Below are 20,995 nucleotides of genomic sequence, written 5' to 3' on the forward strand. Positions count from 1 at the left end.
TACAGATAATGACTGACATAGGTACTCCCGGACTGGGCATTTTAGATAGACATGTGGCAAGCTTATAAGTAAGTACACCAGGAGCTCCATGCTATTAAAGATAAAAAAATCATTTGCTAGGGTTCCAAATATACACAAATGACGCTTACTTTGCGATGTCCAACTGCAGAAGGCAAATGTGTTTTCTACTATAATACTCAAATATAAATTACGTATTAGTTAATTCCTATGGCCTCTAAAATGCCCGTTCACACCGTGGTGTGAACTCTTAGGGTTAAGCAGAACCCATCATGGGGTACTTTTCTTCTTCAGTTTTGATGCTCAGCCATGGTTGTGACCATATCTAAACACTGAATCACATAGTATCTATTTCAGCCTGCTTAGTTAATACTATTAGTTAACCACTGTACTGTAGTTAACCCCTGAAGAATTATTTCATCTTCCTTCTGTAAAAATATTACAACAATAGATTGTTGAAGTGCTTGGTTTGGTTTAGCAAGCCACAGCCTTCTTGGGAAGTGCTGTGGGGCTGCTTAGGACAGAGCGGCTGTTCTGCTCTTTCGTAGTCCTTCTGGACGGCCCCACATACCTGCTCCTGCCAGCTGTTGGCTCCACAACATGGTGACAGTAAAGGAGGTGAGAAGGGTCTCTCCATGTGCACCTCTGAGGACCTTTATTGTTACATCTTGTCCACGGGGTTCCCAGGCACAGAGAGACCTCATGGTCAGGGAGTAGGGGGGTTTTCTGAGGGCCCAGGCGTGGTACATGGGCGGAGTTGGGGTACAGGAACCAATAGGGAGAACCGACAGGAGTGGCCAGGGCTAGGGGCAGGGGAAAGGGGGGGGAATACAGCACCACAACTGATATAAGAACACGTCTCCTAATTTAAAGCATCCAGACTTGTGCATACAATTTCTCAGGTTCAAATTCATTTGTGCTAGATTTATCTCACAATCTTAATAAATATGCAGTCTTGTTCTACCTTTCCCTTACAGGCTGCAGGAAAACACATTCTCATGACCTTGAGATTCAGTAGAGCCCTCTAAAAGCAGCAGTGGATGAACTTCTGTACTACAGTATAAATTGGTATGTTTCGGTTTTAGGAAACATACTTTAGGAATGAAAATTTCAGCACACAACAATTTCTCACTGAATAGCACTTTCAGTGTAGGAGATTGAGCAATTTTTTCTGTGAACTTCAGGCTAAATCCCATGGGTGACACTTTCTACATACTTCCTTAGAAATTACTTTTTCACATAGGCTTATAAGGTCACCACATAACTTTCAATGTAAAAGTTCAAAAAAGAGGTCTCAGTATCTTTTTTTAAGGTTAAAGTTAGGATGACAAAATTCTACTGTGAAAGAGAGCAAGTTCATTCAAGTTAAACATTCAAATAAAAGCAAGTTCTGCAACCAAGCAGAAGGAAAGGTAGAAAATTCTATTTGATGTAAGAATTGAAGGCAGTCCTGGTCTCTGCACACTCTCTTCTAGACACCACTGAATATTATTCTGATGTATGTAGAAGACTGATTATTTTATTGAAGTAATTAATCAAGTAATGACTACACTTGTGTGTTCAATTATAGTCTTTATGGTTGATTAATCTTTATAATACATGTCATTACTGGCTCTATTTTTTTCCACCCAGGGCAAAGAAGGCCAATGTAAAAAATGAGAAGAGAGCTATAACAAACTTGTACACTTAGAAGGTATGGTAACAATGTTAAAGACACATTTTTCAGTGTCAGAAATATTTGTTTGCCTACTGAAGCTGAAAAATAAAATGCACACTTGCTAAACATACAATTCCTTTGCAGGAATTTGCTTTTTAGAAGTTTGAAAGCAGGGGGTTTAATAGTCATAATGTACTTAAGCTTACCAGAAACAATAGGGGAAGGAAGGAAAAGAGAGAGATACAGAAAGAGAGAAAGAGAGAGAAAGACAGAAAGAAAGGGAGAAAGAAAGGAAAGAAAGAAAGGAAAGAGAGAGAGAGAAAGAAACAGGGAAAGAGAGAGAAAGAGAAAGAGAGAAAGAGAGAAAGAGAGAGAAAGAGAGAAAGAAAGAAAGAGAAAGAGAAAGAGAGAAAAAGAGAGAAAGAGAGAAAGAGAGAAAGAAAGAGAGAAAGAAAGAGAGAAAGAGAGAAAGAGAGAAAGAGAGAGAGAAAGAGAGAAAGAGAGAGAGAGAGAGAGAAAGAGAGAAAGAGAGAAAGAAAGAGAGAAAGAGAGAGAGAAAGAGAGAAAGAGAGAGAGAAAGAGAGAAAGAGAGAAAGAAAGAGAGAGAGAGAGAAAGAGAGAAAGAGAAAGAGAGAAAGAAAGAGAGAAAGAGAAAGAGAGAAAGAGAGAAAGAAAGAGAGAAAGAAAGAGAGAAAGAGAGAAAGAAAGAGAGAAAGAAAGAGAGAAAGAGAGAAAGAGAGAAAGAGAGAAAGAGAGAAAGAAAGAGAGAAAGAAAGAGAGAAAGAAAGAAAGAAAGAAAGAAAGAAAGAAAGAAAGAAAGAAAGAAAGAAAGAAAGAAAGAAAGAAAAGAAAAGAAAAGAAAAGAAAAACTTTCTATTTACCATCTGATTTTACATTATCCATATTTGTTTCAGTAGCTTTGATTAAGGTGAGGTAACCTTTTCTATATCAAATGGTGGACTTATGGATAGAGAAAAAAAAAACCCCCATGCAGATACATCCATTTTCACAAGTGTGAAGGAAAAGGAAAAGCAAAACAGAAAATTCTCTCACCAACACAGCCAAGATGGAAAAAAAGGAGTGTAAGCTCAAGAAACCATGATGCTTCTGTCACGGTCTTCTCATACCTGCCACTGAACAGATAAGGAACTAGCTGAGACAAACTTTGTACAATTTCGCTACCCTCTCCTTTCACTCAGTTGTACCTCTCCCAGTTGATGTGAAGTCTGCCAACCTGTCTTTTTTCTAACTGGAGCCTCATTCATACTTACAGATAACTTAATTTGACTAATGGCCATGGGAATATGGGCTGAATACTGCATAAACACAACTCGTCCATAATCATCACCCATCCATATTGCAGCCACAAATTTCACTGCCTTCCAATGTTGGCCTTCAGTCCTCTTAGCCCTCCAGGTCAGTAGAAGGCATAGATCTTTAGACATCTGTTCTAAGAGATGGCAGGTAACTGAGGAGATTCAGACTGTCCAGCAACAATAAGGCAACAAGTAATTAGACTCCAAGGAAAAATGGTTGCTGTTTTTTTTAAACTCCTATCCACCATACAACTTAAATACTATTATCAGGTGTCCTCTCTTCTCACTACCAATTAAGTAAGAAGAGTAAAAAAAGGAAAAAAACATCATTCACACAATATCATATATTATCAGACAGTCTACCCGTACAAACATTTCAGAAAGCTGTGGTATTTTTGTGTTTAAGATGGGCTCGTAATTGCTGTAGGTGCAATTCCCGAAGGAGAAAAATAGGCATTTATCAATGGATGAAGATTAAGTAAATAATTAAGTATGTAATCAAGATTCTTTCAGTTAGAATCATGCACTTTTTCATGGAGAAGCTTATTTATTGAAGAATGAAATTTTGGGTTGACTGAGCCCTGTGAATTGTACTGGAGCTCTCAAGACCTTCAGAGCCACTTCTGTATGTCTCTGCAAATATCTTTGACCTTACCAAGGAAAAAGACTTAATTTCCTCCCACCCAACATTCCAGAACAGCATTTTGTGAAGCACAATTTCTGTCTATCTATATGAGTACATACACTTGTATCTTCATTTCATTTCTGCTCTATATTGTGTAGAGATGTTCATCTCCCATATTGATATAGTCTTACCCTGTAGTTATGTTTAACATGGAGTGGTACCCAAGAGAATTAGTCCCACAGAGAGGTCAAATTCCGCACGACAGCTCTGATGCATGGCTCAGGGAATCTATAACCTCTCTGTGTCTTTCTTTGTAGATGTGTAGCCTGGTCCATGCTGTGATAGTGGACACTGATGGATGAATCAAATACTTTCTTCTACTAGCAGAGGTGAGTAAGATGTCATCCCTCCTTCCCATCAAAAATTAATTCTCTGCAAATGCACATGAGCTGTCTGAGACTTGTGAGGTCTTTAATGTTTCACTATAAAACAGGAGCATATCAAATATACTGTACAACATGCAACAGGCTCCAAAGCTTCTTGGGATAATAGAGGTGCCAAAGGGTGAGTTATCACAGAGGAGGTACACCATCTTTTCCTGGGTTCTCTCTCTGACACACTCTGTAGTCTCATTTTCATCAAGGGGAAGAGATTTTTTTCCAACCCATATGTTCATGACAAGGTTTGGCTAGCACACCCATCTGGGCTTTACAAAGAGTCAATATAGTATGTAGGCTATTAGTAAGAGATTTGCAGGATCTTTTAAGAAACCCAGAGAGCTTCAGACTTCGGGCTAAAGACCTGCAATGCAGTCCCAAGTCAAAGATTATTATGGCTCCAGAATGAATGAGTGTTTCACAGCTCCTTGCAAAACAGTATGTAATTCCTCTCCTAGAAAGCTGTGCTTTAGCATCTGCCAACTTAGAGTCAAGGGGATTCTGTCTTCCCCAAACTTGCATCTCCTGTGGAAACACACTGCTGTTCTGTCTGCCAAGTCTGTATAGTGCTTGACAATGAACATTTCAAGGGACAATTATTTTCAGCTCAGGAAGCTGTTAGCCAAACAAAAGGTTTACAAGCTAAAAAGACGTAATAAAAAATGAGCAGGCATTCACCAAAGCAGAATTATTGACCTCAAAATTGAAGCATGCTGCTGTCATTACCTGTAACACTAATGGCTGAATCTACCCTGAGATTTACAATGTATTGTATTTACTATTGGAAAAGAAAGGTAACTTCAAAGTATTAGGTTAGAAAAGTTACTTCTTCAAAGTGACACCCTGATGTTGATAAGTGTTCTCCACCTATGACAAAAATTGTGTTTATTCAGCTTACCAGTAAAAATTAATATTGTTCTCAGACATACAGGATCAGTGAAGCTTATGGAGAGGGAAACAAACAAACAAAAAAAATACCCAGTATCCTTCTGCTTCATAAATTATAAACAACAACAGCCTGATAATAAAAAACATTATGATCAGGGTCGTCTTCATGTTGGCAATTTCAGAATGACAGTAGGTAGAGCCAAGAAGACAGTACAGTTTGATTTTCATAAAGTAGTCTGACCCTCCAGGGCTAAGAATAGCAGAAAACAAATGAAAAATAATTTGTAGTTTTGCTGCTAAACTAAGCATGACAAGGAAATAGTATAGGATGAATGTAACCTCAAAATGTTACATCTATCTATACACCTATCTTAATGCATAATTTTCTTCTATAAAGAAGAAAGTCCTTTTCAGCCTCTGTCTGACAGACTAGATATCGAATTGCTACAATTTTGAAGACTGCTTCTTTCATACTCAAAATTTCTTCTGCCATGTAATATTTTAGTTTTATCTACAGGTTTAGCCGTTGTACAGACAAACCTCACTAGTATTTAATTTGTTGAGGTTTCCTTTTAGATATAGCAATGCAACATTCTTTTACACAATCAGGATTCATTTGGTAATGGTGTCCAGAAAAATCACAGTTGTTTCATTTGTCAGATACTAGCATACTGTGAAAAAGAAGGTGCTAGTGAAGGTGCCTTAAAATATGAGCTCAATTACTTTTGCAGCGTGCAGATTAAGGTTCTATTTATACTGCTTCTTAGGGTTAACTTTGAGGTCATCCTCAAACAGCATTCTTTGCTTTTCCCCCTATGAGTAGTGAACTTCAGAGCCTATACCTATATCTTTCATATGATACTGTCTTATTTCCACAGCAGGATGCAACTGCAGTGTGCAGATTCCTTGCACATTGCAAAACACAGCCCTTCCCCAAAAGTCTGGTTTTTCCTCCCTGTATGCTTATGGATAATAAAGAGGAAAAGGGATACAGAGGAACAGAAAACAATTTGAGAGTCTGGAGTAATGGTGGCAGAGATTTTATGCTGAGGACTAGACGACACCATCACATTTCAAACAGAAGGGCTGTGCAAGGAATTGGGGTTAATCTCATGCCTAGGATTTAACTCTAACTTCTACGCTCCAAGTAGACAGTGTGCACCAGTGTGCTTACCTCTGGGAGATGAGCATATAGGTTTAAAATGTAAAGATAATGATGATGATGATGATGATGATGGCTTTGTTCTGCAGGATATATTCTTAGCTCTCTCTTAATTCAAATACAAAACTTGCTTTGACTTCATTTGCATGAATAAGAGCATGAGAGACATTTGCAATAGGAGCAGTAATTTGCATCTAAGCATATAGATGCTCATATTCATAATTTACGTGACTTTTATAGCTGATGGTTTCTTAAGTAAACAGTACTAGCATCTAGCTACTGTCTGAATTTGTTAATTTTATATTTTTTAATATGTCTAGGCATTCTGGCTGTAGAGAAAACCCTGAAAATGTTGCAATGTCTAAGTAGTCCAGCACACACTACATATTCTAGGAAATAAGAAGCAGCCCAGATTTATGAAATATACTCTTTGGCTCACTATCCCTCAGCCCCCACCCTGTTTTTTAAAACAAAGACCAGTAAAGTGATATGCACTGATACACACATCCAAGGAACCCACAGGTGAACACTTCTGCCACATGTACAGAGTGAGGTAAGCACATACTGTTGACTTTGCAGACACTTGGTCTGCAGATTAAACAAAGATAAAAAAAAATATTATACTGTGCCCAAAGATTTGCAAGTTCTTGTATGCCCTCAATATATTCTGAACAAGTACAGGATGAGTGCCCAAGGCTGACCACTGTTATTCCTTCCTAAAATCTTTGCCAGATTCCTTACTCCTTTCTGTCTTATACCGCAAAACTTCATCACCTCCTTTTATGTCTCTCTCATAGTGTCCATGATGTCATGATACTAAGTTCTGGTAGTGCAGCTAAAGTTATCATACTTTGAATATTCATGTCATTTATTTACCAAAGTGTGTTCACACCAGCATGATCATATACCTTTTCTTCCCACTGGCTCAATTAATCTCTTCATTGCATATTATCAAATTTCTATTTCTTGAAAGTTTTGGATATAACAAAGAAGGTGCAAAAAACAGCAACAAAAACCCAACCCAAGATATTAAAAGCTTCTGAAATATTCCTAAAAATTTATTCTGACTAGAATGGGCAGCTATAGCATATTTCAGTACATTTATATAGACTCCTTGCTCCTTTAAACACCTTTCAGATCTGGGCATCTCACTGTCATCACCTCTTCTTGATATTCCTTTATATTTACCATCAGAAAAACCATGAATAATGCAAATAACAAGGTCATCTCACTGAAAATGCCGAGTTATTTAAAGTCTACCACAGTAATCCTCTTCTTCCAGAAAGAAGATTTTGTCATTATTAGTGTCAACCATAGGTCACTTGAATATAAGACTTCATCAATGTCAATTAAACTCTATGACCTTCAGTAAAAGAGTAGAATCAAAGTTAATTCAAATGCTAACAAATACAATTCCTTTCATCATTTAAACACTAGTTTTATCTAAAACTAATTTTTTCATATAATAAAAGTAATGGTCAATCTCATCAGAATATTTTCTGATGGATTAAAGTATTAGAATTAAAGTATTAGATTTAAAATAACTGTAAATTATTTGTTCTAATTTTCCAAATTAACAAAGACTAACCACAGGTATCTGTCCAGTTAACCTCTAAATGATTATTTGAATGAATTATAGTAAAATGTTTGACAAAACTGTAATTCTTTATTGCGATAATTAAATGTGTTTTCAGAATTTAAAATAATTTATGCTTTTATGAACAGTGCTATTTAAGTTATACCAAATTTCAGGCTCTTTGTACAAGACTGGCATAATTTCTTACATAAATCAGGTTTATGAAAACTGTCTTGCTTTTGGTATTTTCTTCATAGTAGCTTGTATGGGGCTGTGTTTTGAATTTGTGCTGTGGAAACAACGTTTATAATCTAGGGGTGTTTTATGTTGACTTTGGCAGGGGAAGACATGCAGACAATCAATGTGATTGATAAAGCAAGCTTTGTTTATTGGCAATACAGAGGCACTTATATAGTGTGAGAGTACATGCTTATCAGTTCTTGATTGGTTTAAGCTTATGAAAGCGCATCCTTACTTCTACATAATTGGGTTAGATAAAAGGCTACATTTGGCAAGCTTCTATTATTTATGTTTTGACTTAAGAAATCAAAGTTCTCCTCCCTTCTCATGGTCAGTACATCTTATCAGCACAGCACTGTACCTCCTTAAAACTCCCTTTTGGTTCTTAGGCTTGTTTCTCACACAGGCATTTTCTCATGCAGGCCTTTGCTCATGCAGGCCTTTGCTTGTACAGCTCTTTTATTGATCTGTACCTTTTGGCTTTATCAATGATCCATGTCCCTGATCCTCTAACCATTCTTCAACAGTTTTAGTTACTGCTGAGCACAGCATCGAGGCCTTTTCTGCTCCTCACCCCACCAGCACTGGGGGTGCACAAGGAGTTGGGAGGGGACAGCCAGGAGAGTTAATCCCAACTGACCAAAGGGATATCCCACACCACATGGCATCATTCCAGTATATAGAGCAGGCAAAGAAGAAGGAACAGGAGGATATTCAGAGTGATATCTTCTAGGCAAGAATTTGGTCTTAAATAATGTATTTCAGATGAGGATGTTTGCCACTCTAAATTTAGAAGCCAATTCCTACAACCAGTCACCCTCCCAGATAACAGTTTCTATTTCACCTCTAATTTTAATTTATCTGCATTAATTTTGGTTGTGGGATTTTTTTCTGAACTGTCTTCACATTTTTCTCAGTCCCTTTAGACTTGTTTAGAAACCTTTATTTCATATAAAATTCTTCCACCGGGTTTGAAATTTGCAACCTAGATTTAGCTATTCTTCAAGGAATGGGAAGGTGATGATATTTTTGAGATGCCCAAGGTATGATGAAAGACATGATCTGAGTAAGAAGCTGGATTCAGCTATACTGATTTCTTAAAAGTTATTTCCAGCAAAAAGGAGTAGGGAAAATAACTGGAAAAAAAAAAAAATATATATATATATGTAAGTTCTCATTGCTTCTCCTCAAGATAAGATGTGAATACTATTTTAAACATGACAAAAAAATATTTCACTGTTACATTTTCCTTATGCTCCTTCCTCATATACTGACATTTTAGCTTACCATCTCTCTGTTTCTGTTTCTAAATAAAACTTTACATGACAGTTAAAAACGCAACATAGATAACAGCTGCAGCTGCAACTTCACTGTAACATGACAGGGAAAGGTACCACACCTAAGTGCACAGATTCTTTTTGTGAAACAATCTGGAGTGCAAATCCAATAACCAAAAGCAGGACAAAACATTGCAACCTTTATTTCAAGAGAGGGTAAAAGGAACCATTGTTAGAAAGAGGCACTAAATGACTGATGCAAGAAAGCTGTTGAAATGCACCCTGCTTATCAGTACAGGATCTGACAATAGCACAGGTCACTACTGTGCCTGTTTAAAAACAAAGCCCTCTCATTAATTGAATGCAAGACTGTTGATCATTTAATTTGAACAATTAGGATTAATGTGCACATGCATAAACTATGAAGCTCATGTATAACAAAGATTTGCTTTGGGATTAAACATTGCCCAGACCTGTAGAAAAGAATTCTGTGCTCTGTACAGCTATAATAGGTTCCTGAAAGCTTGGCCAACCACGGGAAAGTGCTTGTTAAATTTGTTAAAATAAGGATTTATTGACCAATAATGCAGATGTCTGCCTCTTAGCTAGCCACCTTGGGCTTCCTTTATGCTCACTTGAAAGAAAGTAGTATTCCTGTAGAGTAATTCATCTGAGTGTAGATGTCTAAAATAAAGCAGATGACTCATTCCCCAAAAATCTGTAGTTTGTTCTTTGTTCACAAAGGAACCCAAAGGTATCTAAGAGACAGATCTCTACATGTTTCTACAATTTCAAATGTCTAAACTAGGTGAGATGAATCTCACCTTGTCTGTGTGTCTGGGTGAAAACTCTCTTTTAGTCATGACTCTGGTATTAGCACTTACAAAGAAGGAAAAAACAATTTATAACTAGGGTAATAAAAAGATACATTTAAAGAGGAGAGATTGGAGTTTAGATCATGTTCCAAAAACTGTGATGAGAGTGTAGGATATGCTGGGTTTAGGATCTACTCCCATGATACAGCCTGAAAAATTAAGGGTTGGATGAGAGCAATGGTCCTTGGCTAGGAATACTATGAAGTACTTGCAAGCTTATTGCCATAATCATATAGAAGCTTGATAGCAGAATCATAAGAACAGAAAAATTCAGAGATAACTTATGTGCTAGACAGACATAAGCATGGAGTTTCCTTTCTTTTCCATTTTTTCCCATCCCTGTTCATCCTTTCCTTAGATTTTTCTGGATTTTGTATTATGTATTTCTATTTGCTTTCACCTTAATTTAATTCACAGCAAGAAATGCTTGGGATAAGCAGCTGAATCCTAAGGTCATCCATTCCTTTGAACTGCTAGTCACTGCTGTTTGAAATGACAATTCCCAAATATTTGTTTCCAAGGCTGCCTGAAGTGTTGTGTGTCTTTAACAACTTGCATAGGCTAACTTGTGTGATGGTCTGCTCTCCTGTACACTATCTTGGACAATTAAGATCCAGTGAAGTGGTATTTGCTGGCAAAATTACTCTGAATTGATCAGCATGTTAATTCTTATAGCCAGTTCTGAATTCATAGAATCATAGAATGTTAAGGGATTGGAATGGACTTTAAGAATTATATAGTCCCAACCCCCCTGCTATGGGCAGGGACACCTCCCACTAGACCAGGTTGCTCAAAGCCTTATCCAACCTTTTCAAGATGAGACACTGGTCACAACATGGACAGCAGGTATTTGCCCAAGGTGTGTTCCTTCTAGACGTTATGCAATTCTGTTGTCATGGCAGACAGTGAGACACAGGCAGAGGCTAGCTAGCTCTTGCTGTGTCCTCTATTACACTTCTCTGAATTGTCCCTTACACATGTTTCTACCAGGCAGATTTTGCAGTTTTGGCAGATGTTTATTGAAGTAGCAGCTTCAGCCAAAACTAGCCTTTCATTGCCAGCTGGCTCTAAATGACACTAGAAAGGCAGAAGAGAAGTAAGTACTACCTAAGACAGAAAAGAATCCTTCTCTTGGAAAAGTTTTGTCCTGTGCAGCCCCACTTTTGAACTCATGAAACAAACTATAGCTATCTGGAAAGGAAAGCACTGTCCTCCTAGAATTATCCTACAGGATTACAAGTGGGGGAAAAAAAACCATTTTCCTGGAGATTAGAGCAGGGCTCATTCCAGAGCTGAAAAAAACTGTTTTCACAGTTTGGAGTAAGAAGACTTACAGCTGTTGTGCTTAGATATTTATCTCTATATATGCAGTGAATTGTTCTCCTTAGAAACAGAGTGGGAACTCCAACAGCTGAAGCAGTGCAGCACCAATACACCATATTGACAGGCTGGGGCAAAAGGAGACTAATTTCCATCTACTGAGGACTTCATTGTCCAGCTGAAAGAAGCTGAGACATTAGATACTGCTGACAAACTATTGCTCCAAGAATACTAGTATTTCTTTAGAGAAGCACAGTGAGAAGTGGTCAGTCTGGCTGACAGCCAAATTGACTCATGGGACAGCAAACACAAACACAACCTGGCTGCATGAGAGCATTTAAACATGGGGTGACATCCAGTCATTGCTGATAGCCAGACTCATGTGGTAAGCAGGCAAACCTCTCAGTGATAAAATCCAGCACAACGGTACCACTCCTGGTGGAAATATTTTAAACCCATATTAAACATAAAACAATAGAACAGTTTAAGTTTCATTAAACTGTCAATCATTTCCACACCATTCAATTCTTTAAGGCAGAAGAATTGAGAGAGGAAAAACAGAGAAGTAGAAGCAATTGCTTCTAAATATTTTAATATTTATTTCTTTTAAGGACAACTAAAGAGCTCAAGAAGAGAAAGATCTGTTAGTCAAACTATAAGTTTCAATTTACAGGAGTATAAAAATGAAAAAAATCTGTAAAGACAGCAATTTTTAATACTTCATTGCGTAGACAAATAGTGGTTGGTATTCTTGTTATAAACATTTTATTTATTTTAGTGTTTCTAGTGTTCAATAAAGGACAAAGACAATAAGCCTTACAAAACATAAAAAACTTCTACATGAGCCCTTTTAGTGCAGCAGTTAAGCTACACAGACAGGCACTCTTACTCAGTCTCTTTTCCTCCCTACAGCTTCATCACAAGAATATATGTGCCATTACTACAGGACTTGTGAGATACATGCAGAAGATTTATCAAATCAAGAGACTGAAAATGAATGGACAGCACGCTAGAAACCACCACTGTTTTGAAAGGGGAGAATTATGCTGCCACAGTCATTTGTCATTTTACTCTTGCAACAAATATGTTTGGGGCCTAACAGTCTTTAGTTTAAACATATTCACATTATATTTTTAGTTTTAATTTCCTGAATGTTCTCTGGTAATGAGATTACCCTATTGCCTGTTTTCTAGGCAGATTTTTTTGTCTGCTACCTAGCAAATCCTATTATTTCTTGCTTTTCATCCAAGACATATTACTGTGTTTATTGCCTTTGCAGGAGAATCGCAATTCAGATTCCAAAATTGATAGGTGTGTGCATAGGTAGTATTGCAGACCTTGCCGTCTGCTCTGTGTCACAGTAAGCTTACTTTTCTTAGGGGATGGGAAGGAAGTGTCTGTAAACATCATGGGTTTTTCCCCCTCCTCTTTAAACTTCAAAGTTAGGATTCTCAAATAAATGTTAGACTGGAGTATGGATAGAGTGGTTAAAAAATAGCATTACATTTTTACAGCACTCTTTGAGAGTGGCTTTGAAAAACAGTCATATAATTCTACTGAGATCATGGAAGTTTTACAAGCAGTGAAGCCATATTTTTGTTCTTGCCAAAGGACAGTCCTTTCCAGGCTATGGCCCACACTGGCTGATATCTGATATAACTGCATTGACACCTTGAGAGTGAACATTCAGGCCAGTTCAGGTATGTGGACGCAATTGCATTTCTGTCAAATTAACCACTGTACATGGCATTCATTTTTATGCTGGCTTCATGCCAGCTGTGAGACAACAGGTGATGTCTTTTCCTAGAATGAAGCTTCTGGACAATACCTGATTCTGCATAAAGTGTATAAGTTGAAGTAAATAAACCAATGCAGTTGGTTTCTCTGCACTGTTGATCCCATAATCAGTTTATACCAGATCAGCCTTTAACATCCTAAGAAGGCAGTTTATATTATCTGGAGCAGGAATCTAAAATTGTCTTGATTTTATCACAGATTCACAAGCTCGCTCTGAAATGCAGTAAGAAAAGGAGAGACTGATTCCTTCTTTCCTCTGCAGAATGGTAATGTATATTATTTTAATTATTTACCAGAGGAGCTTTGCAATAATTCCACTGGAAGGCAATTTTTATTCTTTATCTGTATAAGCAATAATTAATATTGTCAAGAAAACGAGTATATTCAGAGCCAATAAAAATCACAGCACCAGTATGAGGATGTTGTGTTCTTAGACTTCCCAAAGTTGATTACCAGCCTTCAACAGATGAAAAAAAAAAAGCTGCCCATATTAATTTAGTTGGCTGGAATGCAGAAGTCTAACAACCTTGCAATGAGAGACTGAGAAGGAAATGGAGACTGCAGAAAGCTGCATAGATGATATTAGGATTTATTGATTCATCCTGAATACTTCTTCTGGAACAAAGTCTTCTATATACATCTTCAACAGTCAATTCAGGCATGAAAAACTGGTAAAATATTTCTCTCTTCTGCAGTTATGGCAAAGCATAACAGAAACTGATGTTTGCTAGAATAGGCAGTAATTTTAATATGCTATATATAGTAATATCTTTCTATGTGTGTATATGTTACAGCAGATATATGATACACTCTGTTTGCATGCACACCCTTGACCATGCATAGGTCTCAAGTTTATTACAAACATTAGGGTATTGTACAAGTTGCTGCTTTTAATCCCTGCCAAATATAAGTTAACATACAATAATTCTGCATTTATGTACTAATTTTTGCCTGAGGATGTCAAATCAAACTGAAAAGTCTAGGTAAAAACTTTTCCTCTCTTTTTCTCCATAGAAAAAATGTGACTGGATGGACCAAATGACCTGGTCTCAAACTATATTCTTTATGCTTAAAGTGCTTTGTGGCATAAGCCCAGCATACCTAATAGATGACCTGAAGTTCCATGATAAAGATTTCAGTCATAAACTTTCTCCTCCACTGCAGTAGAACCTTCTACCATAAAGACATAGCTCAACTGTATAAGACATTCAGCAGGGAGGTGGTTCAAAACCATGAAATAGTTTCTCCTAAGAAATAAGGGCCATCATAAACTTCAATGTGTTCCATTGTAAGAAACCTTTTTCTTCATTAGCCTTGAACACCCTTTAGCAGCATTTCCACTGGGGGGAAACAAAGGTCCCAATCAAAATATATTTCAAAATACTAAACTCACACTTCTCAAGGAAAGAGGGTAAGGTAGAAAAATGATGCAGTACACATGACACAGACCTAATTGCTAATGGACCTTTAAAGAACTTGTATCCTCTGGTTATATAACTTGCCCTAAACCAAATGACAAAGTCAGGACAGCAAATTTTTTGTTTACAAATCCACCAGTGTGACCATTCCAGGATGTTTATATACTGTCATGGGGATTCAGTCAGAATCAAATGTACCTCCTGAGTCCGCCTGCAAAGGGATCAGCTCTGGATCTACTAAATTTCCCAGAAGCTGAGTACTACATGTGAGCTGATTAGGGACATCTAGCCTCACAGACAGAAGGGGTCTTTACTTCCACTGAGCCTGACACTCCAACCAGAGCACAATAGGATTTAAATTTAGTTTACTGCTTTATGCATGTGTGTGTGTATATACAGAGAGAGAAAGACCATACCTACTACTAGAATATGTTCTTTCAGTCACCTGTATTTCTAATGGCTGACTCAGTATTCAAGAGCATTGTGTTGCATGCCACAATGCCAATGGTTAGCCATGTTTCTTAATATAACAATAAAATGGTGATTTACTCTATCTGCTGATATTCTTTATTAGGCAGCCCATACCAGCCACAGTGTGAAATCAGAACATCTTTATTTTCACTATATATATGTAAACACTGAAAGCAAATGTCACTGTTGTTAATGCTTTCGGTTTTCAAAAACTGTTGTGCCAGCATATCCCTGATCCTGATATTATCTATGGAACAAATCATAGACTAAATATGCTTTACTTGCAAACATATGCAACACAGCAGAAGAAACTTAAGATAAACCAAATAGCAAACAAAGGGGAGTGCAATTTGAAACACAATTATCACCGATACTCAGACTCTTAAACAGACATCTAAATCAGATGTGTGGCCCTAGAGTGACAAAAATGAAATTATTAGTCCTTCCTTCCAGCATCACACTGATTCCAAGAAGGGGAAGACTCAAATTCAGGAAGATAATTAACTTGCTAGTTCACATCTAGGTTTCCATCCTGGTGAAATGAAAAGTTGGGAGCCAAATAAGAACTAGTCTTGCTGTATCTGAGCCTTAGGCACAGTCAGCAAAAGTGGTTATGTTTTAGCTGATCATTACTTTCCCCTGATAAATTGTAAATGCCAGTGCAGTGTCTCCTAGTCCCCTTCAGTACAAAGTCAAATATATTTGTTTTATCTGCTGCTGCAACTAACTTCTGACCTCACTCTTATATGCGCGTTTTGTTTTACACACTGAGTAGTTCCACTGATCTGCATCAGCACTTCAGAGACAGGATATGGCCTGAGAAACAAAACTACCCTCACATTTATCATATTTTCTTTCTTTCCTTAAATAATTCAAGTAATATAACTCTTTAGATTAGAGATAGTTCCACTCATGTACACACATAATATCATAGCAATTTTCCAATGAGAAAGAGAAAGAACACAAAGGAGAGGATGACGTTCCACTGCGAATATGAATGACCATGCATTTTCTTAGCAGCTGATGCATCAGAAGAACAGCCATACTGCACCAGGTGACACTAACAGAAGACTGCAATTCTGAGAGTCTCCTTCAGTAAATCAATGTCTTAGCAACACCATGTCAAAGCTGCATTTTTTTTTGTTTGTTCAGGTTGTTTGGTTTTTTGTTTTGTTTTGTTTTGATGAGGGTTTTTGTTTTTCTTTAGTGAGTATAATCATATCCTTATTAGAGCTTATATTAACTTAGGGAAAAAATGCATCCCTTCTTTCCCAAAGAAGAAAAAAGCACACCCAAAACTGATTCAACTACTCCAAAATTTGTGTCCTCCCTCATACAGGTTGTCTCCTTAAAAACATACACAACAAAACACTCTAAAATTTATTGTACATCAAGATAAAGTAATTCAATCATTAATTGCTCAGAATCTAATTAAAATACTTTCATCCGTCTTAAACATGTTTATTTCATTATATGGCTTATTTTATTGTGGGCCACTCCAACTTTGTTAGTGCTCTCTGTCAGCACCGACTTCATCTTAACAAATATTTTTTTCCCAATAGAGAAATTTATCCAGTGATAAGAAAAGGAAAAAAAAAAAGGCTGCTCCACAAAGTAAAAAATAATTCATAAATGCAATATTATGGTTTGGTGTCCATAGCACTGAGTTCTTTACTGAGTTCCTGCCGAAGAGAGGCCATTTGTCCATTCATAGAGGTGTTGCAAGATTAACAATGCAGTGTCTTTTTCTGTATTTATCTGATACAACTTACCCCAGCTAATTGCTTCTTAATTGCTACTTCCTTTCAGGGTGGTATATCACTGGTACTCCTGAAAGCTTTTTTACTTTTTAACACAAATTTTTTTTGTAACATGAAGCCAAATACAGGATTGTTTACAGAGGCAAAGGTATTCCAGGTCATTTACTCAGAGGAATGATATAACATTTAGATACATACTATCCTCTTAAAAATTCATCCTCTGTGCTTATTCTTGTTTTGCCATCCCTGGATAATGAAAGGCTGATTGATGTTATTGTGGGATTTCTCTCCACCATTTTCCAACAGTCTTGGGATTCCTTGAGTTTCCAGTTAACTGGAAGCTGAAAAATCTTGTCCCAGTTTTCAAAAAGGGTAAGAAAGAAGACCCTGCTAATTACAGGCCTGTAAGTCTCACTTCAGTGCCTGGTAAAATTTATAGAGAAAGTTGTTCTGGAAGTTACAAGAAGTTATGAAAAACACCTAAGAGGCAACGCAGCCATAGGTCATTGCCAGCTCAAGGTCATGTCTTGCTTAACCAACTTAATTTCGTTTTATGATGAGGACACCCACCTAGCTGACCAAGGAAAGCCAGTAGATGTGGGGGTTTGGGATTTTAGAAAGGTTTGGATAGTGTCTCCCATTGTACACTTTTGGGCAAAATGTCCCATGTACTAGTCCACAGACAAGTGCATAATACATTGGGTGAACAATTGGCTGTCAGGTTGTGCTCAGAGGATTATAGTAAATGGGGTTACATCAGGCTGGCTGCCAGTGGGCTTCCCCAGGGCTCAATTTTAGGGACAGCACTCTTTAATGTTTTTACAAATCATCTGGATGCAGGAGTTGAGTGTACAAAAAGTAAGTTTGCTGATGATACTGAACTAGGAGGAGCTGTGCACTTCTCAAAGGCAGGGAGGCCTTAAAGAGACCTGGATAGACTCAAGCATTGGGCAATCACCAACAATATGAAATTTAAGAGCAAGTGCCAGATTCTATACCTTGGGTGGGATAATCAGGGTTGTATATACAAACTGGGTGACAACAGGCTGAAAAGCTGCCTCACAGAAAGGGACCTGGGGATCCTGGTCAATGGCAAATTGGACATGAGTCAGCAGTGCCCTGGCAGCCAGGAGGGCCAAGCGTGTCCTAGGGGGCATCAGGCACAGCATCAGCAGCCGGGCAAGGGAGGGGATTGTCCTGCTCTGCTCTGCTCTGCACTGGGGTAGCCTCACCTCAGGTGCTGGGGGCAGTTTTGGGTGCCACAATATAAGGAGAACATCAATCATTAAAGTGTGTCCAGACAAGAACAGCCAAGATGATGAAAGGTCTTGAGGGCAAGACTTAGGAGAAGCATCTGAGGTCACTTGGCTTGATAAGCTTGGACAAGTGAAAACTGAGGCATGATCCCATCATAGTCTACAATTTCCTCAAGCGGCAGATAAGGAGATGCTGATCTCCTCTGTTGGGTGGTTGACCATAAGACATGAGGGGATGGAATGCAGTTGCATCAGGGGAAGTTCAGATTGGACATTAGATAAAGGTTCTTCACTGAGAGGGTCACTAGTCACTGGAACAGGCTCCCCAGGGAAGTGGTCATGGCACTAAGCCTGTCAGAGTTCAAAGAGTGTCTGGATGACGTTCTTAGCCATATGATTTAGTGTTAGTTGGTCTTGTAAGGAGCAGAAAATTGGACTTTATGATTCCTTTCAAGTGGAGATATTCTGTGAGTCTATGATCTGTGCAAATCTCTGAATCATTACTTGCTGATGAAATAAAATTATGACGTTATGTGTAAACTTGAACAAGAGAACATTTTTTTCTGTTGTTTTAAACATCTTATATTGAGTTACCAACACAGTCTTTTTTTTTTCTATGCTCTACTGAGTTTACAATTTTAAAGTGTCTCTGCATGTTTGAAAATTAATTCAAAATGAGGGAATAACTGGAACAAGGCTAGTGGGACCACAGTTATGTCCTTCTGTTGCAAGTTTGCAACACTAATTGATGTAGTTAGTTTTTCTTTTTCCATGGGCCCTATGTCTGCCTGAGTGCCTGTTTTTCTCATGTCCCAGGCCCAGTATTACATGAAATAAAACTTTTATTTAAAGAAACGGAAGTTTCTAACAGTTATGTTCCGGGAAAGAAAAAAATTGAAAATATACCTGTGCACTTATTGGATAAACCAGATAAAAAAAAAAAGGTAACAAAGAAAATTATGCTTGACACTAGGGTATTTGATTGGGTTTGGGGTTTTTTGTGTGTGTGTGTGTGCACACAGAGGTTGAGATTCTGAGTGACTCAACATTTCCAGTTAAGAAACTATGACTACTCTGAAGACACAGCTTCTGTCTTGCCTTATTGCAACATATACTTTAAATCATTTTTCCCAGTTTTGTTTTCAGTTCTCTTGTTTCTGATAATTGCAAATGATTCAGCTTTATCCTTCTGAATTCAGACTATTTTCAATCTTACACAGCGCTCTCATTTTTTTGATTGTTCTTCCAATCAACAAAGTTGTTTGGCAAAAAATATCTTCACTTGCCTTTATGAGACAAAATGATGGAACATTTCTGTACCTTGATTCAGTCACCTCAAACGTTAAGAAGAGCAAAGTTATTTCTGTCATTGGCTTTTTATTTTTCCTCGAAAAACCCAAGAGATTGACTGTATCTTGACTGTTCTTTTTGCTGTATAATAATATTATTTTCACCTATCCAGATTGATTTTGATATAAATACTCATTTATAAGAAAGAGTGAAGGAAATAGTAAAATGTACTTAGTACATTACAGAGGGGTTCTTTTATTATGACTTTTTAGAGCAAAAAGGGTATTTCAACAGAGCTTTACAACGTATTTGTTCAAAATATCCTTACTGGATTCATAGTAAGTTCAGGCAAGCTTTTATATAGTTAAAAATTATTTGTCATTAGCATAAAGTTGAAATTTACATTTACATGAAGATATAATTTCATGCTTTAATTTCCTATTAAGAAATACCTAAAATTGGTTCAGTATTTTCATTTCAATTCAGATTCTGATTTTTCTGTTTGTTAATGAAAAGAAAAATTGTAACTATTTCTGATGTGTCACTGGTATGTAGTACTTGAATTGAAATAAGCTTTGCATTAAATTTCCATAAAATAAAAAGAAGTCAGTCAAGGACCTAGACCTGCAAATATCATCAGAGTTTGAAGGATTAAATCCCTATGTTGGCATGCTGTTTGAGCTCAAAATTTAATGGAAACTTTCAGAATTTAAAAATGTGCACAGTGAACTATATAACGTATATAATTAAAAGGGAGATACTTGTGAATGGCAGGACCCAAAGTTCTGTCACTGGCCTAATTTGTCATTTTTTAGAATAAAACCTGATGTTAATATGCTGACTGTATCTTTGACTTATCCAGAATTCAGTTTAGTATCAGTAACTTGCCTTCACAAAGTCAAAGTAAGGCTTGGGATGGCTGACCAATTTGCCACGTGCAGTTTTCCCTCCAAGGGCATGCTACAAATGTGTCTTTTTTGCTAACTGTTCAGCTTTGGAGCATTTTATGGTTAACAAATGTATGTTCTCGTTTGCCTTACACTCAGGCTTGCAAAGGACAGCAATGCTATTTCAAGCCAGTTTGAACATTATGCAGCCAAGACTGGGAAAGGCAACCATACCAGACCCAGCAATCCTCAACTGATACTGAGAGACTGCATTGTCTAAATTCAGTGATGTCTGCTTTCCTAACCATTCTCCTACCTCTTCTTAATGTTTGTTGTGCTGTAACCCCACCATGCAGCTGCTCGCTTGCTCTCCCCCTCCACCCTGATGGCAGGGAGAGGTGAATCAGAAAAAAAAGTTAAAAACTAGTGGGTTGAGATACAAACAGTTTCATAATTGGAAAAATTAAAATATAATAATAATTATTACTGTAATGAAAAAGAGAGAGAGAGAAGAAAAACCCCAAGAAAATCAAGTGATGCACAATGCAATTACTAGCCACCCACTGACTGATGTCCAGCCTGTCCCTTAGCAGAGATTGATGGCTCCTGGCCAGTTTCCACCCAGTTTATATTCTGAATGTGATGTTCTGGGGTGTGGAATGTACCTTTGGCCAGTTTTGGTCAGCTGTCCTGGCCATGCTCCCCCCAGGTTGTTGTGCACCTGC

Source organism: Aphelocoma coerulescens, chromosome 2 (genome assembly GCF_041296385.1).
Source record: "Aphelocoma coerulescens isolate FSJ_1873_10779 chromosome 2, UR_Acoe_1.0, whole genome shotgun sequence".
Lineage (NCBI taxonomy): Eukaryota > Metazoa > Chordata > Aves > Passeriformes > Corvidae > Aphelocoma > Aphelocoma coerulescens.